This window comes from Alexandromys fortis, unplaced genomic scaffold (genome assembly GCF_014885135.2).
Source record: "Alexandromys fortis isolate MF-2015 unplaced genomic scaffold, M_Fortis_MF-2015_v1.1 scaffold_138, whole genome shotgun sequence".
In the NCBI taxonomy this organism is placed as follows: domain Eukaryota; kingdom Metazoa; phylum Chordata; class Mammalia; order Rodentia; family Cricetidae; genus Alexandromys; species Alexandromys fortis.
Window position 1 is genome coordinate 2,193,988 of NW_026068034.1, and position 23,634 is coordinate 2,217,621.

The window sequence follows — 23,634 nt, forward strand, 5'->3', positions numbered from 1 at the left end:
ACTCTTTAGGTAAATATCAAGGGACATGATTATTGCATTAAAGAGCTCTTTAGTTAAAAATATTTTAATATGTGCCAGGATGATTTAACTATTGGTATAGGCATCTCAGGGGTGATCACAACACTGCCCATTGGACACGAGCCAATGTGACATCCAACAGCTCCTTTTGGAGCTGGGACCAGATTTACCTGTGGAGCTAGCTGGCACATAACAGCTGTAGAACAGCTCCATTGTCCTTCATTTGTTATTGTGATTTTGATGACTTCAGGACGAGGTCTCTGTATGCAGCCTGGAACTTGCTAAGTTGACCAAGCTGGCTTCAGACTTGCTTCAGTTCTCTGGACTCTGCTTCTAGCTTCTGAGATGATGATGCCTGGCCTCCATCTTCTTTTAGCCCTTGGTTGACTTCCTGTTACTCCAGCTGTTTCACAATTACTGCCACAAGCATCAGACCATAGAAGTGCTTCTGTCCATCGCAGAGCAATGGAAAGTCCCCAGATCTAACACAACCCTGACCAGCTCTGCAGTCCCTAGCTCAGCCTTTCTCCACTTTAGACACAGCAGGGTAATCCGTTCACCTCTACCCATCCCGCACCCACGGGTCTACCCATCCCGCACCCACGGGCTTCTACGGCCCTTGTTCCCTCATCCTCACAAACCTTAACTGAAATGAACGAATCTAAATGAATGAACCTAAACAAATGAACAAGCCAGAACTGGACTTTGTCATGTAGAGGGCAATTAACCAAGGAACAGTATGCTCTGCCCCTCTCTCCCACTATTACCTTTTATATGAATTGCTTTCTAACAGGATTAACTTCAGCCGGAGTGTAAAATTAAGTTTCTAAATTAAGCCTAAGAGAGAAGCAAGTGTTCACGGATTCCTGACACGTCAGTCCAAGAGAAGGAAGTAACCCTCAGGAATCGCAAGATGCTAGGGGTTCTCCCGACACCGGTGAGCCAGCCCTACTGGGCAGCTGCTATCGTGTGCACAATGCAATGTGAAAGGGCACAGAAAGTAACAATGACATGAAATAGGGCGCATTCCCGGAAAGCCGTGTGTTTATGGAAGAGGAGGCCTGGAAGGAACCAAGAGCTCACGGGGCCAACCCTCCTGTCTTTCAGGGAAGGGAGTGCAGAGTGGGCAAGGCCCAGCCAGGATCATGTCAACCATGCCAGTTGTTCTTCTGGAAAACATTCCCGAGAAAGCTTGATTTCTTTACTCTTTTCTTTTTCCCTTCTGGTCTCTTCCTCCCTCCTCCCCCTCCTCCTCCTCCTCCTTCCTCTCTCTCTCTCTCTCTCTCTCTCTCTCTCTCTCTCTCTCTCTCTCTCTCTCTCCCCCCNCCCTCCCCCTCTCTCTCTCTCTCTCTCTCTCTCTCTCTCTCTCTCTCTCTCTCTCTCTCTCTCTCTCTCTCTCCTCCCTCCCTCCCTCTCATTCTTAACAGGTTCTTGTGTATCCTAGGCTAGTCCAGAACTCACTGTGTGCCCAAGGATGACCTTGAGCTACTGATCTTCCTTCCTCCACCTTGAATGCTAGATCATAGACATGCACCATGATTCTTGTTTATACAGTGCTGGGCACGGAACCCAAGGTTCCTTGCATGCTAGAGAAGCAAACCATCAACTGAGATTCTCCCAACTACCCCCATAGGCCTTCAGTCCATTTTTGAAAATTAAAATATTGGGATCATTTAAAAATAAAAAATATAGAGACTGGGTATACTCAGATACATTGTATGTATATACAAAATTGGCAAAGAATAAATAAAATATTAAAATATAAAAAGATGTATTGGAAAGTCTTTCCTTCTCTCTTATTAATTTATTAGGCTTTGTGTGTGCGCGCGCCTGCACACGCCTGTGTGTGCATGTGAAGGCCCAAGATTGGTGTTGGCTATCTTCCTCAATTGCTTTCCATCTTTTAAAAATGTTATTTGCATGTATGTATGTATCTATTGATTGTGTGTGATGTATGCATGTATGTGCCAAAACATGGATACTAGTGCCTGCAGAGACCAAAAGAAGGTGTCATATTCCTGGATTGGAGTTACTAGCTACCTAGATAGACATGGTAACTACATGTGGTTGTGAGATGCTGTGTGTGGGTGCTGGGAACAGAACTCTGGCCCCCTGGTCCTCTTAACCACTGAGCTATTTCTCCACCCTGATCTTATTTTCTTTTGAGGAACAGTTTCTCACTGAACCTGGAACTCATCAATTCAGCTAGTCTGACTGGCCAATGAGCTTCCAGGATCCACCAGCCTCTTTTCCCCCCGGCACTGGGGTCACATATGGGTGCCAATCTGACTTTTATACATTAATAGAAATGGGCCAAGCAGTGTTTTTATGAATACAGTTCCTGTGTTGTTATTTTGGGGCATAAGCTAGCCAGGTGGCCAGGAGGGTGGCAGGAACACAGCCAGCTGCTCCTTTCGACACTTGTACCACTTTTGAAATCCTTCTGGCAGAACAGATGTGGTAGTCTTTGTGGAGATCTGTCTTCTCAAGCTGAGTTCTGCTGGGACTACAGTCCTATGCTGTGTCGGATCTTGGGTCCACAGTTTTGGGCCATGCTTGGTAACATGAAGATGGGACCAGCATAGACTTACAAACTTGGCACAGCTGGTGCCTAGAGCATTGGTGTTTCTCGCCCCAGGTCTCCTCCTCCTTTGGCTTCTCTTTGGGAGGTCATCGCTTAGAATAGCTCCGAATGTTGAGCTATCAGGTGGCCAGTTCTAAACTTATCCTCAAAAAGACCCTGTGAATGCAAGGGACAGTTATGAAGCCATGAAGTCTTAGCCATGAAGACCCTGAGGCAGAGAGGTCTGAGACACTCCTCCAGGATGGGCTGAGAGAAAGTAGCATTTGTGAAGGGAAACACCGTAAGCCATGGTTGCCTCTTGCAAGAGATGCAGGTTCTTGGAAGACAGCAAGGAGTAGCATTAAGGGCTGCCTCTAGACTCAGCTCTGGACAGACAATAGAAACTTTCCTTAGTTTAAATATAACTGAATTATTTTAATGAAAGTCATAAGGGATAAGGGAGGGAGGAGGACAAAGGGAGTCCAGAGTAACAGTCAATCTGAAGGCACTGAGTAAGGTGGGAGAATCTAGGTGTAGGTCAAGAGATCTATGCAGTAATAATGTTTCAATCAAGAGAAGGCCCGCAGAGGTTGTAGGTTGTAAACAAGAAAACACAAGCATAATTCATGTTGCAGAGTGGAATAGCCAGGGATGGAGGTGTCATCCACATAGGGCTGAACTATCCTGTCTCAGAGAGCAGTGTCTATCTTCTGTTCTCTACCCAGGAAACAGACATGCGTAATACAAAACCCACACGGATGGCTCCACACAGAGAAAATGAGCACAGACACTCCAAGGAGTCAATTAGTCTCCGTGGTGGGGTTGTTTGTTCTGGACAGTTAGCCTCTTCTAGTCTTCTGAGTGTCTTGAAGTGTCCCTGCTTCTCTTTCTATCTCAAGGGTTTAGAGCAGCGGTTCTCAACCTGTAGGTTATAACCCCTTTGACAAGCCCCTGTCTCCAAAAATATTTACATTATTGTTAGTAACAGTAGCAAAAGAACAGTTGTGGAGTAGCAATGAAAATAATTGTATGATTGGGGGTCACCACAACACGAGGAACCTCATTAAAGGGTCATGGCACCAGGAAGGTTGAGAACCACTGGTTTACAGACTGCATCCAGCAAACCCATGACCAGGCAACAACAAAAATGCCAGGTTTCATTGTATTTGATGAATTCTCTATAAACTCAGTTTTTATTTCTTAGAGAGTGGTAGATTTCTGAAGTTTGAAGGAGTCAACAACACTTTTGGGGGAGGGGAGATCTGAGGACTGAACCTATGGCTTCAAGCAAGTGCTCTGTGACTGAGGTAAATTCTAGCCTTAGAGACTGGTAACTAGAGCTTTAGTAACGTCAGTAATTGAAGTGTTAACAATACTTTAAGGCAGAGTTGATTTCACTTCTGAGCCACTCTGACTCCCAAGCTTCTTTTTAGGGTCAGCTGAGTTTTTGTCTTTTTCAGTTTTCCAGTCATTGGTCTTCCTTTGGGGCATGTGGTGGTGAAGTTTGGCTGGATTTGGAACTACCAAGGAGACATGCATTTCTAGAGGCATTTCTAGAGAGGGTTAGCTGGAGATGAAGGAGCCGCCATCATTGTAGTTGGCTCCATCCCAGGAGGTGGAGTCCTGGACTGAATGAGAAGGAAAAAGCCAGCTGGCCACTGGCATGTGTGTCTGTCTGCTTCCTGGTTGTGGACATGGAGTGACCACCTGCTTCATTCTCTTGCCATGTCTTCCCCCGGGGATGAATGGCACCCTCAGACTGGGAGCCCAGAGAAGTCCTTCCTCAAGTTGACTTTGTTAAATATTTTTGTCACCGCAATAAGAAGAGTAACCAGTGCACCACACTGTCAATCTTTTCCTGGTTGACCACAATGGTCCAGGTTAGCATAGCAGACTGTTGGAATTGCCACCAAGGACAGACATCTGTTGTATCTCTAGCTGTTTGCTACAAGGTAGTTCTTCTGGAATGTGCTGAGGGTATGAAGCCTCTGGGAGGACTCCAAGGGAAGATGCCTCTAGGGCTGTCAGATGCTCTGATACTCAGAGGGAGGATGAAGCTGGTGGGTGTAGATTTGAGAATCATTATCGTGTATGGGTCACAATTAAGACCTTGAAAATAGATGGTGCTCCATAGGGACACCATTAGATGAAAAGACGGTGGAATCTGGGGGACTGTGGGTCCTTTAAGGATGGCAGAAGAAGAAGGAGGTGACTGAAGAGGCGCAGTCACGGAAAGAGAGCGTTGGTGACGGTCATCCAGAAGGAGAAAAGTGAACACAGGAACGGTGATATCAAGTGGCAGAGCCCTAGACATTGGCAGCTGTGGGCAGGCGTCAGTGAGTGAGACCACATCAGAGGGAAGGGAGAAAGTAGGGACGGAGAAAACGGTCAGGGAGAGAAGGCAGCTTTCTGGGGTGCCTGTTGGGGAAAAGGGCGAGGCACTTGGCTTTCTGTGGGATAGATCTCAGCATTGCTTCCTCTTCCTCCTCTTGCTTATCTTCCCCTTCTTCCTCATCTCTCCTCTTCTCCTCTGCCTGTTCTTCCTTCTCCTTCTTCAACTGGGTCTCTTGTAGCACAAGCTGGTCTTGAACTCACTGTGGTCCAGGATGACTTTGAACTTCTGACTGTAGCCAGAAGCTTTTCTGAGTCCCATCCAGTTCCACTGGGCCAGTTTCTCTCCCACCTGCTGGTCCCCACAATAGTCACTCAGAGGCTTAATATGAATTATAATTGCTTGGCAGATGGCTCACACTTCTTACTGGGAAGCTTTACATATAAATTAGCCCATGTCTAATAATCTGTGTATTGCCACGTGCCCCCTGGCTTACTGGTGATACTTTGGCGTCTTACTCCTCCCACAACTGCTAGAGTCTCCCTGACTCTTCCTTCTTTCTCCCTGTATCTGTTTGGATTTCCCACCTAGTTATATTCTGCCCTGCCATAGGCCAAAACAATTCTTTATTAACAAATGGTAATGAGACATATTCACGGCATACAGAGGGAAATCCCACATTATCTGATCTTCCACTCCGCAGTGCTGAGATGACAGGCGTGGGCCGCCAGGTCCAGTGTATGTGGAGTGCTAGAGATGGAATTCAGGAATTCAGGACTTCACGCATGCCAGGCATGCAGCTGACATTCAGCCAGATAGTTCCCGCGCTAATGGAAAGGGTTCAGGAGATAAGAACAGGTGCACAGAGTGCAGGAGATAGGCAAAAAGGGACAGTTGATGGAGTAACAGTTCTGAGAAAGACTTTGTTGGCATGAAACAATAGGAAACATTCTTTTTTTAAAACGTGATTTTACTTTTATCCTCTTTGAAACAGGCTCACATGTGGCCTAGGCCAGCCTCAAACTTACTATGTAGCTGTGGAGGGCACTGAATCCAGATATGCCTTCAAGGGCAGGCTGTCTTGTGTCCTCATCCTGAACTTGCCTTTCCTGGGTTCCTCCATGCATACTCCTCTCGGGGTCCTGACTGGTTTTCCTGCAGTTTGACTATGGAGGGACAGTGACTCTCCTGCTCCTTACCCTGCCCTGGACCCACTGGCTGTTGTTACCTTCTTGTCGGTGACCCCCAGCTGGCTCTCCCTGCCCCTGTGCCAGGTCACATCCTGACCCGGTCATTCCTGCCATTTGTTGTCTAGACTGGAGCTGAGCTAGAGAAAACTCAGTCAGACCTGTCACCCGGGGACAGACCAGTGACTCCTTCCCTGGCTGCTTCTCAGTGCTGCTAAAAGATCTCTATATTCTGCCCTCAGTCAGTACATTTCCGATGTCTCAAAGCAACCGGTCAGGCCTTCTGAGGGCCCTCCCCTCCTCCCACATTCTCCATACCCTCCAGATTCATGCACAGTGAAGGGCGGGAATGAGTACTGACTGGGTCATGAGCGACAGCAGCAGGTTCTGTAACCAGAATACGAAGAGACATTGGACAGTCCTTGCAATGAGACTGATGTCACCTGCATCAGTACAGAAGAGCTCAAAGCGGTAAGCAAGAGTCCAGGCCTGGACTGTGATTCCAACCCTTAAAAAAAGACATTTATTTACAGGTGCTTCGGGCAGTCACGGAAACCAGGGTAAAAGAGAATCTCAGAAGTAATTTCTGAGGTTAGCCATGCCCGCCACCAAAGCATGGTGACTGATCATGCGTGTTCATGGGATGCCAGCAGGATCCAGAGAGAAGGGAATGCAGGAAGCCTGAGCCTCCTGATGCAGGGGCTGCAGCAACTGTGGCATTCTGGTTTTCAAGAATCTGTGTTTATTTTTTAAATTTCTGTGTGCCTGTGGCTATGTGCATGTAAGTGCAGTGTCCATGGAGGCCTGTAGAGGGCATCAGATCCCCCAGAAAGGGAGTTACAGATGGTTGTAAACCACTAGCTCTCCAGCTCTGTTTTTGTTGTTTGTTGTTTGTTTTTGTCTTGAAACAGAGCCTCCAAGCTGGTGTGGAACTCACTATATAGGACGCTGGCCTTGAACTCACAGAGATCGACCTGTCTCTGCCTCCCTCCCCCCTCCCGAGTGCTGGGATTAAAGGTGTGCACAATCGTGCATAGCCTCAATTGTTAATAAGCAGAAGTAATTATCATGAATATTTTCACAAGGTGGGTGAGATCAGGTCAGACCTCAGAAACAGATGTCCCATCAACAGATAAACAAGCCTGAAGCTCAGGAAAGAGGGCACCAGACAGACGTAACTTGCCAGAAGCTAGAGAGAGAGCTCCATGTTAAGCACATGCTCTTACAGAGGACCAGAGCTCACTTCCCAGAGTCCACATGGTGGTGTACAGCCATCCATAACTCCAGTTCTAGGGAATCTGATGCCCTTCCTGACCTCTGCAGGTACCAGGCCCACACATGGTGCACAGAGATACATGTATGCTGAACAGTCATACACATACAATAACGTAAACCTTAAAACAAAAAACACACACACAAAATAAAGAAATAAGATAAGTAAACAAGCAAATAACTAGGGAATTAATGGAGCACATTTTGGATGTGTGTATGAGAGAGATATGGATACAGAGAAAAGAGAGAGAGAGAGAGAGAGAGAGAGAGAGAGAGAGAGAGAGAAAGTGACAGAAAGCTTTTCCAAAGAGGATTAACTGGGAACAGGTAGCACCTTGAGTGTGAGTGGTACCTTCCCATGGGATGGGGACCAAACTTTAACCAAAAGGGGTTAAAGAAAAAAAATCCAGCTGGGCACCAACATCAGGCCCCCTCCCTTTCTACTTCCTGCAGAAGAAGCAGACAGGACATTGCAGCCCCAGGGGAAACCTACTACTATTATTCAGCTAAAAGAAAAACAGCAACAAGGTGACAACGCGCTCTCCAAGCAAACATCTTCTCTAGGAGGCAAAGGAAAGATCCCATGTCTGGGAGCATAAAGGCTGGGGAGATTCCTAAGGGCCCACTGCCAACAGAAGGGAAGGAAGGGAGTGAGCAGCTGCCGGAGGTGAGCGTAGGAACAGATGTTAGGGCTGTGGAGTTGCCTGTAGGCTGCATAGACAGCTCTTGGGTTGCAGTTTTGGGGACGTATCACCCATGTTATGGTGGGCTTTCTGGTGACACAGCTGCTTTTGAGTCATTCTTGCTCTTAGTAAGTGATCCCTTCCCCACAGTCCTATTAGGAACTCCAGCAAAAACTCACTGGTTTACCGAGGTGGACATCGGGGCAATTGTTCCTTCGGTCTGCCCTAGCCTCCCTTTCTGGGGTGAGCAGGTGAGTGTGTGGTGTCTCCCCATGAAAAAGTCTGTCACACAATGGCTAGACAAGCACACTCTGTCAACTGAGCTGCAGCTCTAGTCTGTCTCCCTCCTCCCCGCACATTCCCCCAAATATCCTAAAATGTAGCCTTAGCTCTTTAGAAGTGCACAAGCTGGTTAGGGAGACAAGGCACATTCAATAGTCAAGCAGTCATGGAACAAACGAGGCTCTGTGGGCATGGCTGGTGGAGACAAACAAGGCTCTAGAAGGCCAGAGAAGATTGGTGACAACAGTGGTCTGGAAAAGTGTCATGCAGGCAGGGAGTGGGCGTCAGCTGGGAACCAACGAAGCAAACTTCCCCTGCCCTCCCTTCTCCGCCAGCTGCTGGGAAGCCCTTCGTGTTGCAAGGGCCAGAAAGAAAGGCTAACTCCGGCCCTTTCCAGGAAGATGCTGTCATTAGGAGGCACTAACAAGAGCAGAAAACCGCCCCAGTGGCTTCAGTAGCTTCCTTCAGAGCCTGGTCAGAAGTGGCTGGAGAGGGTGGCAGTCTTTCAAGTCAAGCCCAGTCTGTGGCTCCGTTAATAACTGAACTCCCGGCGTCTCAATAACAGCTTTTGCTTCCAGATCGTGAGAACTGAGGGCCACATGGCTGCCCTGGATTGACCCCCACATGAGCTGCTGGTGAGAGGGGATGGCATGGCTCTTTTGCTAAGTTCCACTTTGCAGCTGTTTGTCAGTGAGTGGTGTGGGCAAACCCCACTGTGCCCTGTGGTTTTGGAGTCCTTAGGGACAAATGGCAGAGTGGACGCTGGCAGCCAGGTTCTCCACATTCTCCCTGTATCCATCAGTCCCCACCTGTTAGAGTCCTCCTAGCTGGCACACTCTGCCCCTACCTTGAACTCTTCAGCCCCGGGACTGGGCTGCCCTCCCCTATATAACAGGATCATTTTGGTTACCCGGCCTCTTTGAACCTTTGGACCTCCAGGCTGCTGCACCTGGTTCTGCTCCCTCTCCTCTCCCTTCCTCTTCCCCTCATGGCCCAGTTCGGTCTGGTCATGACCACTCTGGACTCCCATCCCGGGGATCGCATACACACTAAAATTAATTCATTAATTAGAAGTCATGTCGTGTCTGTTAGGCCTTAAAAAAGAAAAAAGGTAGCTGAGCACGGCCTGTGAGTGAACCAGAAACAGATGTTTCCCGTGGTTGCGGCCTCCAGGTTCTGCAATTTAACTTTTTCTTTCTGTCAGCACTGCTGTCCTGGCCCTGAATTTCCTTGGTGATGGAGGTCTCTCTCGAGTTGCTTTTGGGTGGGGTATTTTGTCAAAACGATCAAAGGAAACCAGGGTGCTTTTAAAAGCCTTTAAAATAGTCATAAGCATGGAAGCCATTGGATGTTCTGGGGCCGCCTGCCCAGTCGCTGCCAAAATGTTCAGAAATCAACTGGAGAGCAAATGGCTCTGGTTCAGGACGGCTTTCTGCGAAGGGACCACAGAGGACATGGGTAGAGGAACGAGGAGATATTAGGACTGCCGAACTGAGTGGAAAACCTTGGCCTTTGGGGCCAGACACCTGCGAGGAGCAGCTGCTCTGTGACCCAGCTTCTGCGACCGGCTGCGCAAGAGCAGTGGCCTCGCCTTGGCTGCCCGCCATTGAAACCACTCGCTGGAAACGTGGCCACAGTGTGCTGGGAAGACAAGCGCCAGTCTGTGGGTGGTCACATGGAGGGCTTTGCTAATCTCTGACATTGGAGAGCCTTCCTTGCTCCGTCCAGCGTCGGGTTGATACAGGTCCCTGGGGACGAGTTAGGGCCAGGATCGCCAGGCACCTGGAGAACGAACCCAGAAAGGAGCCCCCACCACCAGGGCCAAAAAGAAAGAGAAAACATGGATGGCCCATGTAGGAAGGGCGGTGCTTGCTTGTACACCATGGTTCGTGTTTCTTCGCATCGAGGGCCTCCCCTGAGATGGCTGTCACTTCTTCAGCTGTTCTGCCGCTCCCGGAGGCAGGAAGCACAGAGCTGAAAGTCTTCTTGCTCTGTGTTGGACAGCCGTGTGCTCAAGTCTCAGTTCTTAGGCGTGTGATGCTGGCTGATCCAAGCTCTCTGAGCCTTCTGGGTACAGTGGCTGGAGTGGTAACTAGTACAGCCATCCTTCAGCGTCGTGGGTATTGACTCTAGGAACCTCTACTGGCAGCATGATCCAGGAGAGCTCAAATCTCTGGAGAGATGGCTCAGCAGTTAAGAGAGTTGACTGTTATTTCAAAGGACCCGGAGTTGGCTCCCAGCTACCGACTGCCTTCAACTCCAGTTCCAGGAGATTTAACTCCTGCTTCTGGCCTCTGCGGGCACTACATGTGCATAGTGCACGACCGTGACACGTGTGTACTGGTACACACAGAATAAAACTAAATATTTTTTAAAAAACCGCCTCCAACAGAATGACTTGTAGTCACGCATGTGGAGGCATTTTCTTGATTGCTAATCCTCATACATGAGTAGGAGGGCCCAGCCCACTGTGGACGGTGCCATCCCTAAGCGGGGAGGAGGGGGGGGGTCTGGGATATGAAATAGCTAGCTGAACAAGCCAGAGGAAACACGTCAGTAAGCAGAGTTCCTGCCTTGAGTTTCTGCCAGGGTTTCCTTCACTGATGGACTATAACTTGAAAGATAAAATAACCCCTTCCTCCCCAAGTTGCTTTTGGTCAGTGTTTAATCACAGCAGCAGAGAAGACAAGATCTCGCTGCATAGCCTACACTGGTCTCAAACGCCAATGACTCTCTTGCCTTGGGTCCCCAAGTACTGGGTTACAGGTGTTTGCCGCCGTGCCTCGACAGGGCGATGGCACTTTGAGGGAACGGATGTATGAGGCTCTGTCTGGAGCTTCTTAGAACTCAAGGTCTGTCAGAGACGAAGTGTGACAAAGGACACAACAGTGGAGGAGCATCTGGAAAGAGCTGTGTCAGGTCTTGGGGAAGGCAATGGAGTCTGAAGTCCCAGCTGCCTCCTTTTGCCCCCTCTGGCCTTCCTTCTAGAACAGAGGTTCTTAACCTCTGGGCCACAAACCCCTTGGGAGTCAATGAATCTTTCACAGGGGTCACGCATCAGATATCCTGCATATCGGATGTTTACATTATGATTCATAACAGGAGAACTGTTGTGATTACGAAGTAGCAATGACAATATTATGGCCGGGGTCACCACACCATGAGGAGTTTTGTACTAAAGGGTTGCAGCGTTACGGAAGGTTGAGAACCACTGCTCTAGAAGCATTACCTACTGGGCCGCTGGGAAGTCATGGAGTTGTTAGCCTTCTAGGTAGATTTCTTTCAGTTTTCTTGAAATTTTGAGGTCTGGATAGGAAGTGTCTGTAACTTGAAAAAGGTAAAAGCTGAGGCCAGGCATAGTGTCACACGCCTTTAATCCTAGCACTTGGGTGGCAGAGGCAGGAGGATCGTTGTGAGTTCAAGGCCAGCCTGGTTGACATAGTAAGTTTCAGTCCAGCTATGAGATCCTGTCTTGAAAAAAGAAAGACAAACAAACAAACAAACCTGCATGGTATCTGACAAAGGATCACACAACGAAGTGTGCACTGGAGCTGAGAACATGGCTTAGTTACAGAAGTGCCGGCAGAGTCGTGTGGACCTGAGTTCGATTCCCATAACCTGCTCTAAAAAGCAGCTGTGATGCCAGTCAGTGCTGAGCAGGCAGATAAGAGACTCTGTTTCAAAATGAACAGAGTGTTCTGAGAAATGACACCGAGGTTGATCTCTGGCCACACATACACACACACACACACACACACACACACACACACGTAGGTACACACACTTGTGCACACTTCCCCATTTAGAGGTTCCATTAAGGAAGCCATGCTATGGTAAACGGAGGAAGGATCTCTGTGTACCCTGGCTCTGCTTACAGTACATATTTGGTGAGTCAACAAACCTCCCTGAGCCTGTGCATCTTGGTCCATAAATGTGAGGTGAGGGGCTGGAGAGATGGCTCAGTGGTTAAGAGCATTGCCTGCTCTTCCAAAGGTCCTGAGTTCAATTCCCAGCAACCACATGGTGGCTCACAACCATCTGTAATGGGGTCTGGTGCCCTCTTCTGGCCTGCAGGCGTACACACTGACAGAATGTTGTATACATAATAAATAAATATTAAAAAAAATGTGAGGTGAGGGCACCTTCCTTCTAAGGTGGTGGCAGGGTCACATATAACTCACAAGGGACAAATGACAAAGATAAACAAGCAGAGGAAGACTGTTTACCCAGGAGTCTAAAACTCAGGATGAAAGCAGTCCTCTAAACAGCAGAATGCTGAAACAAAATGAAACGAAACGAAAACAGACACCAGAGTGCCTCGTTTGTGGCACTCACCTGTGATCCCAGTGCTTGGGAAGTGGAGGCTAAAAGACAGGAGCTCAAGGCTAGCCTCAGCTATAGAGTATGTTTGAGGCTAGCCTGGGCTAGATGGACCTTGTCTCAAACAATGAAGGAAAAAAAAGACTAATGTTCATTGAGTCTTCCGTGTGTCTAAGCACAATAGATGTATCTCATTTAATCTCATAAACACCTGGTGAGATTCTCTCATACCATTTTACTTTATTACCTGACTTTTCATTCTAAGCCTCACTCTGGCTCAGACTGGACTGGAACTCATGCTGTAGCCCCAGTTTGTCTTTGAACTCATAGCAATCCTTCTGCCTCGACCTCTACATTTCATCCAGATGAAAACCTGAGGCACAGAGAAAGGAAGTAACTCACCTCAAGTCCCCCCAACGGTAAGTGTTAATCTAAGGCTTGAGTTCACATCAGGTGTCCAGGCTCAATGCTGCCCAGGAGTGTGTATACCACCTCATTTACAGTGAACAGTGGAGGCTGTGGCTGTAACTCGGCCGCCTGGTACCTGGCTTCAAATTCCAGTGCCACATAAACAGGTGTGGCGGCACGAGCCTGTGATCCCACTCTCAGGAGGTGGAGACCAGGAGATCATCAGTTCAAGGTCATCCTTGGCTACTAGTGAGTTTGAGGCGAGCCTGGGGTACCTGAGACCCACCCAGTCTTAAAGAAGAACACGAGAGTCCCGTGAGGACGAAATCACATAGAAAATAACTTCAGGATGACAAGAAACTAGGAGTAACTGGTGTCAAGACTTTCAAATTCTGAGCCTTGCTGTGAACCACCACTCAAAGACAATCATTGAAAAACTGCTTTTGTAATATCCACTTACGTTCAGAATCATGGTGTTAGAATGTTGAGGAAAGGGTTTCTTGCTCACAGTCAGGGTGGGGGAGTAACCACTACACTGTGAATGACCCTGGAGATGACCTCTGGTGAGTCAGTCTGGTCACTCTGAGCAATGCAGACAGGGCGGAACAGACTATCGGGGAAATCTCAGTGATATCATCGTGTAGGGGTAGAAAACCTGTTCTAACTGAGGTGCCCCAACTACAAGCTTTGGTGGTGAACATCACCTTACAGATACTGAATAGCATTTGTGTAAGTTTACCAACCCAAATAAGTGACCAGGCGTGGTGGTACATTTCCATAACTCAACACGTGATGAACTGAGGCTGGAGGCCAGTTTCAACTACGTAGAGAGTCTGGCTCAGAAGAGGAGTAAGGTGGACAAAAGAAAGGAGAAAGGATGGAAAGACGGAGGGGAAGGAGGAAAAGAAGGAAGGAAGGAAAGGAGGAAAGCGATCAAGTTAGATTCTTTTGACAATTATTGTGTACTTCAGAACAAGCACATCTAAACAGCAAGCATAAACTGGAATATCTGCTTCCCGGCTCAGAATTCTCATCCGGTCCGGCCCAGTTTTGCGGTCTGGTTGGCTCCACCGAGAGAGTGCGCTGGGCGTCCGCGCGAGGGCGCTCCGGGCTGTGAGTCACTTGCGCGTCAGAACGAGGTACCAGAAACTCGCGGTAGAAGACGTCACTCAACCCCCACCAGTTTAGTTCCACTCGAAAAGCCACTAGAGCAGGCTTGGTGGGTCCTGCAGACCTGTAGCTCAGGGTGGGCCCAGGGCCAGGGCAGGCGTAGCAGTCTTTGCCCAGCAGGTGGGAGGCCTTTGCGGGGATGGGGGCTGGGGGGAGGCGGTGAGCAGGGCCTGAGTGATCAATAGCTCGGGTGGCTGTGAGGCTCTCCTCCGCCCTCCTGCCGGCTCCAGGGCCAGTCCTGCCTAGTTCCTAAGATCTTACGTAACCTCGCCCACTGCCACCCGGATGTGAGCACGGGGGCCCTCCCACGTGCCGCCACTCCTGGGGACCACAAGGCCTGCTGCTTGGTATGCAAAGGGCGGGCTGCTTTTGCATCCGCCTGACAGACTGCCTGGCCCCTGAAGGGGCAGAAAACTGGACTTGGGTCCCAGGTCTTGAGACAGGAGGCTTTTTGTTTTAGAACAGGCAGGGTGTTAATTATTTTTATACAGCATCTTTCCTCCCCGGGGATCTCTTTTTCTCCCCTTAAAGACAGGCTAATCATATTAAAATAAACAGGTAACATACATGGATGGGATGTCTCAGCAGTGACCAGAGTTTAGAGCAGTTTGCTGTTCCTCTGGAGGACCCAAGTTCAATTCCCAGCAACCGTGACAGATGGCTCATAACCCCCCGGAAAGCAACACTTTCTCCTGTTCTCCTTAGGTACCCCTGCGCACACATAAACAAACAAACAAGATAACTGGTGTTGTTATGATCCCTTGCTGCTCTTGTTGGGGTTCAGAGTTCAGTCAAATGGCTCACAACTGCCTGTAATTCAGCTCTAGGGATCCTGATGTCCTCTTCTGCCTTCTAATGGTGCCTGCATGCATACATATGTACACACACACACACACACACACACACACACACACATACACAAAGTCTAAGGATAGATAACAGACTTCAATGTGCCTTGTGCAGGAAAGCTCACATCCACAAGGCAGGGAGAGGACAACTCTGCAAGGTGGAATACAGCAGCGGCGGTAGGTGGACAAGCTCTAGGGAACGGGCTGTAGATTTCCTTCTTAGAGCCTTTAACTATGTCTCATAGCTCATGGTCAGTTGTGCTCCTTTAAGAAAGGACAGTTGAACGTTCCCAATATCACTCAGGAGAAACATGAAGACCTTTCAAACCCAAACAGTAACCCAGACTCTCAAAGAAAGTCCCAACATTCCATGAGTCATGAACGGATCTCCAAGCACGGAACTTGTATTTACCCGGCGACAGGGTTGGGAGACGTCTGTTACTCAGGCAGTCTGACAGGTAAATGGTGCTCCCCGAAGTTTATAATTATGACAACGACCACATGTGAACAATGAAGCTGGCATCAGTTGTTACCTACTGGCACTCCAAAACAAAGAATCATTAACTTCGTGGGTGGCAGACTCGCCTCAGTTTACCCTCTCCTGCCCACCAAGAAAGCTGGAGTGATTAGTCTTCTGGGAAGTTGTCCCTCGCTGAACTTTCCTTCCCTGCCTTGGGCTTCCTTTCAGCCAGCCCAGCCTTCACGTGACTCCTGTTGTCTCTGCCCCTCCCCGCCTCACCGACTCATTGCTACCCACTGAGACCTGGCCACCCAGGAAACCGTGTGTCTAAATCACACCCTGCAGAATTTGGTGATGGCTGACTAAATGCATTGGTACAGATCGCCCTGACTTGTCCTTGCCTTTCTTAGTGAAAGAGTTACCTTCTGTGCTTCTATGTGCAGTGAACGGTGGTTAACATGGACATCAGAAAAAGTGCAAAGAACTAGCGTCAGTGAAGCAGTGCTCACTCATAAAGTTGGTAATCCCACGCACTCCCACAAGGCTTCAGGACCATAGCAGATCGTGGAAGAGGGGACGGAAAGACGACAAGCCAGAGGTCGGGAAGGACTGGGGGAAGACAGTGTCTTCTGGATACGACAGGATTGCTGCACTCATGACCTCACGGTGCCTGTGATGCCTGCACATGGCCTTTACAAGGTCCAGCCAGTCATTCCAGCATGGAATTCAGGGGTCTGTGAGCCCCCATCCCTGTGGACAGTTAATAACCACTCCTGTGGTCGGGGGAGGGTTCTTTCAGGGTGTGACTTCCAGTTGGTTGATATGATCCAAGGATGGTCCCATATACAGGAATATATAGACAGCCCAAATTGGACTCCATGGATTATTAAAAAACCCAAAAGGACATGAAATTGGGAAGGTATGGATGTGAGACGAGGTAAGGAGAGGACTGGAGGCTAGATATGACCAAAATACGTGATATGAAATTCACAAGGAATTAATTATGTATCTGTAACCTTAAATAAAGGAAACTTTATATCTATATAATGGAATAATCCAGGCTAAAGAGATGGTTCAGTGGTTAAGCGAGCTTGTCCTGCTCTTGCAGAGGACCCAAGTTCAGTTCCCAGCACCCACACCAGGCAGCTCACAATTGCCTGTGGCTCTAGCTCCAGAGGATTTGACACCCTCTTCTGGTCAGTCACATGCGTGTTCACATATATACACACACATGTATGCATACCTTTTACAAAATAAATCTTAAAAAAGAATAGTCTTCTGAATTAAGCTGTAAGCCTTGAGAATGTAAGGGCCACCAAGTCCACTTAATCTCAGATATAGCAATAACATGGTCTGTAAACATTTGTCTATTTGTCTAGTAGAGGCATATCAAAACGGGATGTCAGTGTGTGGGGGTGTTTGTGTGTGTGTGTGTGTGGGGGGTAGCCAGAGTACATTATACACACATATGAAATGGTCTAAGCAGAAAGTTAATAGATTATATAACAATGGGATTTCATTGAAGAGAAACAAGAAAGGATTACTTAAGGAATATTTTGTAATGGGAAAATTGTAAACAAAGTCGAGAATCATGAACTTGATTCACAGGCCACTCATCTCCAGCAGTTATGAGTGCACAGCTAATCTGTGTCACCTACTACTTACCTGCCCCACCCACGACTCTGATGTAGTCACTGCTCCTGCAAATATTTCCACAAGTAGCTCTAAAATGAATATGTGGGCCCACACGATGGCTCAGCAGACCTTAGTGTTTGCCGTCAAGCCTGATGGCCTGAGTTCGATACACAGGACCCACACAAAAGAAGGAAAGACTGAAAGAAGAACTCCCTAAAGTTGCCCTCTGGCTTCCACACCTGCCTTATAGCGCTTGCACACGCTTCTCCAAGTAAATAACATATAAGATGAATATTTCTTATATAAGCATGGTGCCATTGGTACATTTAAAAGCTAGCATTTTCCCATTACCATATAAATAGTTATAGCTCACAGACTATAAATTCTATTAGGTTTTGTTTTTTACAGCACATTGAATTGGGACCCAGCTAGAGTTTACACATTGCAGTTAGTTGCCCTGTCTCATGAATTCCTTGGAAAACAGGCTGTCTTCTCGTCTCATCTTAGACACTGCTGACACCACCCCGCAGTGTGTTATCACAGGCTTTTCTGTCGTGAGTGTGCCCAATAGGTGGGCATTTTTGTCTTGGGTCAGATACGGGTGTATTTTATATTCTTTGCATAGGTCTTGCTGTAGTTTTCTATGTTTCCTTCTCGCCATTTCTTATGTTTATATTCAGAACCCTAGAAGTTAAAAACAGCCCTTTAGTGTGACGTTAGTACAAAGAGTTTTTTCAAAAGACAGTTTTAGAAACTGGACAACAGTGGGCAATTGGCAAAGTTATTTCTAAAAAAATATCGAATTGATTCTTATTTTATGTGTATTGTCATTTTACATGTATGTCTGTGTGAGAAGCCCTGGAACTGGAGTTACAGACAGGTGTGGTCTGCCATGTAGGTGCTGAGAATTGAACTTGGGGCCTCTAGAAAAATTGGGGCCAGTGCTCTTAACCACTGAGTCATCTTTCCGCACCAAAATTCTAATAGATTCTGTAATTTAATGGATAGTATTATTTCCTTGCTGTTTTATATTGCTAGAACTATTTTATATTGCTAGTATATTTCATTGCTATTTCCTAGTGTTGATAAATATACTCTGGCAAGATAACATGTTGGTATTTGAGGATGTGGGATGGGGTGGAGATTGCATGCATATAATCTTAGCTCTAGGAGGTAGAGACAGTGAGATTAAGAGTTCAAACTATGTAGCTGTGTAGTAATTTCAAGGCCAGCCTAGACCATATTATAACGTGTCTCAATAAAATAAAATAGAATTTAAAGAAGGAATATAGATGGGAACTTTTCCACAGACTTTCTGAAACTTAAAAGTCTGGAGAGAAGGCTCAGTGTTACCAGAATTGGCTGCTCTGACAGGGGACTCTGGTTTAGTTCCCAGCACCCACAGAGTAGCTCCAACCATCTAAACATTCAGGCAAGACATGCATGCACAGAAAATAAAATAATTTCCTAAGCACAGGTATGACAATTTTGCTAAGAAAACTTAGAAACTCTAGAATAAACAGGAGTGAGGCTTGGCGTTGGGAACATAGGCAGATAAAACAGTCCCAGAGACAAAGAGATAAACAAGGATGACACTGAGTAGCTTTTTTGTTTTTGAGTCAGGGTCTCAATACATACTGTAGCCTTGGCTAGCTTGGAACTCACTGTGTAGATCAGGCTGTCCTCGAACTCACAAAGGTTTGCCTGCCTCTGTTTCCTGAGTGCTGGAATTAAAGGCGTGAGCCCCTACCTTGGCACTGAGCATCTGAGCCTGAGCCTGTGTTGGGAGGGAGGATGAAGGGGGACAAGAACGATCTCTGAGAAAAACTCCTGTCCCATGAACTATGCCAGCTGCCGCGCCATTGGCCGTCATACAGAGGGTTCTTAGAAACTCTTCGTTTAGCCAATGAGGGGGCAGAGTACAGACCGAGCCACTAAATGACAGGCAGGTTTGCTTTATTTTTACTTCTCCATTTGTTCTCACAGGTTATTCCTACATTCCCACCTCTCTGGATAAACCAGCAGGGAGGTGTACATGGCATTTAGAAACAAGTCTCTGTTGCAGTTTGTTCTTCCCCCTCAGCTCCTATGTCTGCACACTTGGTTCCCCAGCTCGTGGGATGGTCATGGAGGGCTGTGGCTCCTTAGAGTTCAAGTCTCACTGGAGGAAGTGGGTCACAGAGGTGGGGCCCAGGTGGGCAGAACTTGGCTGTCATGACCTGGTCACACTTCCTGTTCATGTGAGAGCACACAGTGACAACTCCTGCTATCATAAAGCTGTCTGCCACCACACCTTCCTCTCCCTAATGGGCTGTGTCACCTCACACGGAGCCAGAATGAACCCTTCCACCCTGACGTTACTTCTTGTCAGGTGTTTGGTGACAGCAAGAAGAAAGGAAATGGATACGGCCTCACTTTCCCGTGGGAGATTGGCCATAGTCTGAGGTTTCTTCCTCAGGTAGGCAGAATGAACTTCCCCTCCCTCACAGAAGTGTCTTTGCCTTCACTGTTTCAACTGTGAGAACATGTGCTCTTTATAAAAATAAAAGCCCAGCTTAAAATCCACACATCAGGAGCTGGGCAGGTGGCTCAGAGGGCTCTTGCTCTGTAAGCATGAAGACCTGAGTCTGAATTCCCAGCACCCACATAAAAAGGCAGGCATGGCAGTGTGTGCCTGGAGCCCCAGAACTGTGGGATGGAGATAGGGGGAGCCTGACAGCCAACTTTTGGTTCAGTGAGAGACCCTTATTTCTAGACAAGATGGAAAAGGATGGAGAACACCTGGCATCTTGCCTTGTCCTTTGTATGTATGTTAAGCTGTGCACAGCTGCATACTCACATATATGTATCGTACATGATGTGGGACTGATTTCTTATTAATAAAGAAACTGTCTAGGCCCATTTGATAGGCCAACCCTTAGGTAGGCGGAGAAAACAGAACAGGATGCTGGGAAAAAGAAGCTGAGTGAAGAGTCGCCATGATTCTCCCGCTCCAGACAGACGCAGGTTAAGATCCTCCCTGGTAAGCCAGCTCGTGAGCTACACAGAATATTAGAAATGGGTTAGAACAATATGTAAGAGCTAGCCAATAAGAAACTGGAACTAGCCGGGCCAGGCAGTGTTTGAAAGAATACAGTTTCCGTGTAATTATTTCGGGCATAAGCTAGCCATGCGGGCGGCCGAGTGCTGGGGACACAGCCCCGCCGCTCTTATTTCAACACATACACACATATACAACACACATGAACAAAACATTAAGAGTCACAAAATGGAGTGCTGTAAGCCAGGAGATCCTGCCTCAGATAAGCTTGAATAAAAAAGAAATGAAAAAAATCAACCAGAGTCTGGGAGGACTTCTTCAGAAGTGACTAACTTCTGGCTTGCAGATCTTCCTGAAAAACTCAGACTTTTCCTTCCTTTCCTTTAAAAAATGTATATATTTTTATTTTATGTGTATGTGTTTTTTCATATGTGTATTTCTGTGCACCATGTGCATGCAGTACCCATGGATGTCAGAAGAGGGCATCAGAATCATTAGAATTGTAGTTACAGATGGTTGTGAGCAGCTGACCGTGTGCTGGGAATGGTGCCCGGGTCCTCTGCAAGAACAGTCACTGTTCTTAACCACTGAGCCATCTCTCTGGGTCCTTTTCCTTTCTCCCTCCCTATGTTAATTCCAAGGCCATCATTACAGGGAGTTCTTTTTTTTTTTTTTTTTTTTTTTTTTTTTTTTTTTTTTTTTGCGTGGGAGTTCTTTTTTTTTTTTTTTTTTTTTTAATTTTTCGAGAAGGGGTTTCTCTGTGGTTTTGGAGCCTGTCCTGGAACTAGCTCTTGTAGACCAGCCTGGTCTCGAACTCACAGAGATCCGCCTGCCTCTGCCTCCCGAGTGCTGGGATTAAAGGCATGCGCCACCACTGCCCGGCCTACAGGGAGTTTTTGAGATCAGCCTGGACTGAGAGAGGAAGAGAGGGAACAAGATTGGACAGTGTTGGACAGAGAGGAAATTGGGCTGTGATATTATTTTAACACCCTCGTTGGTCCCATAGATAGTGAGTGATGTTCAGAGTTGTCTGGAGTAGGGTAGGAGAGGCAGGTGTTAATTACCTGCTCCCTTACCCTTGCGCCCCAATGACTGTCACACTCCAAGGGCTTGAGCTAGCTCTTGAAACACATCTGGACCACAGCATAGCTTCGTCTGCAGAGTCGGAAACTGAGATGTCCAGGGCTGAAAATGCACACACGGGTGAGATAGGAGCAGACTGTTTCTCACCAAGTCCCTGGATTCAGATGACATCACCATGAGCCAGTTATTCTACTTAGGCAGCAGGTTTGCAGCTCTGGTAAGGCTGCCTTGGAGTGGACAGTGGCCACAGGGCTCTGATCTATGGTCCAATCAGATGAGTCTTTTGTGCTTAAGGCTAAGTTACTTATCATATACTTGCCCATGTCACAGACCACATGCAGTTTTATTTTCCTACCAAAATAAAACTCCCCATTAGAAACTGAATAACCATGAGATAATTTCTAATCTTCCTCCTACTTATAAGGCAGCTGACCTGCAATTTAGAGCAAGATTTAAAGCGATAGACATCTCAGTCGGCCTCCCTCACCCCAGCCCATCTGCTTCAGTGAGGGGGGAATCTTTGTTTAATCTGACTCCCGGTCCTTCTTTGTGTTTGAGAAAAACATTCCGTGTTCTTTTTCTGTGGCTTCTCTGTGTCCCAGTTGCAACTTTAGGAACTGGGATCAGTGCCATCAAAGTTGTAATTTAAAGCTTTCGGGCGGCCCAGGCTTTCTGTGCCTCGGACAGTTATCAGTCCTCTATATCGAAACCGCTCATCCCTTCGTTGTTTGCATAACAGAGAAAGCAGCTTCCTGCTCCTGGTGACTTGGCAGAATGTGAATAAGGAAAGGGAAGGCAGGGAGGGAAGAGGAGGGAGAAAGAGGAGAGAGGAATAGACAGAGAAGAGAGGGAAGAGAGAAAGAGAAAGTTAGGGACAGAGAGAGACAGAAAGATAGAAACAGACAGACCCACAGACTATGCCCACGCTGGGTCTGTAAGGCTCCTTTACCTCCCCATTCTCTGAGGTCTTTTTCATCAGATGGGATTTTTTTTAATCTTCCCCAACCCCTTTCCTTGACAGGGTCTCTACGTCCTAGGTCTGAGGCCAAGGATGACCTTGAACTTCTGCTCCTCTTGCCTCTACCTCCTGAGTGCTGGGGTTTTAAACACTACCCAGCACACCCAGTTTAGGGCGTCTCATGGTGCTGGGGATCAAACCCAGGACTTCCTGCATGCTAGGTGAGCCATGTCAATGGTCCTGGGTTCCCTTTTCAGAGGAGCTGTTGTGTGTGGCCTCATCAACCCGAAGAGAGGCATTCGCTGTTTAAAGTCAGCTTAAGAATGAACAGTCCCTCTTGCTTTTGGAAGTTTCTAGATCACTTCTAGCAGAGCCATTCATTTCTAGAAATTAGTTTTCACTTTTTCCTAAGATGCACACACTGAGCTTAAAAAGCTCAACACTAGCAGGGGCTCCTAAAGGAAGCCAGCTGCCATCTGCCAGATCTATGCTCTCCTAGTGCACACCTTTAGCCTTGGACTTGGAAGGCAGAAGCAGGTGGATCTTTGGGAGTTTGAGGTCAGGTCTACACAGCAACTTCTAGGCCAGCCACAGCTGTGTGGCGAGGCCCCGTCTAAAAGATAAAAATAATAAGGTAGAGAATAGTAGAGGAAGAGAGGACAACCTCTGACAGCCACACGCTCCCTCCCAGGCAAGGGCACCTGGGCATGTGACTACCCAGCAGTTTCAAGGTTTGATACCCAGTACCATGGAAACTGGATGTGCTTGTGATACCTAGAATTCCGGCACTCAATAGGCAGAGGTAGGAGGAGCTCTGTAAGTTCAAGGCCAGCCTGCTCTACTTACCAAGTTCCAGGCCTGCTGGGCTACATAATGAGACTTAGTCTCAAAAATATTGTATGTACATATTCATATATAATTTTGTATGTTTTAGTGAGGCTATAGTAACTATGCATCGTTGGGATTTTGCATACATAGTTATGTTGTATCAAGGTCACACTGTCATATTCCATTGTGGAGGGCAGCTGGTATACTGATAGGTCATTCATGCATTTATCATATCCTTGTAACAAGGGCACTCCCAAACATCTGATTAAAAATTTTAGGGACTGGCAGGATATGGCGGTGGTTAAAGTGTTGTCATGTGTGCTGGTTAGTCTCTGTCAACTGACACAGCTAGAGTCATTTCGGAAGAGGGAACCCAATAGAAAAAATACCTCCACCAGACTGGCTGTGGGCTAGCCTCTGGTGCATTTGCTTTTTAAATTTCCTTCCTTCCTTCCTTCCTTCCTTCCTTCCTTCCTTCCTTCCTTCCTTCCTTCCTTCCTTCCCTCCCTCCCTCCCTCCCTCCCTCCCTCCCTCCTTCCTTCCTCCA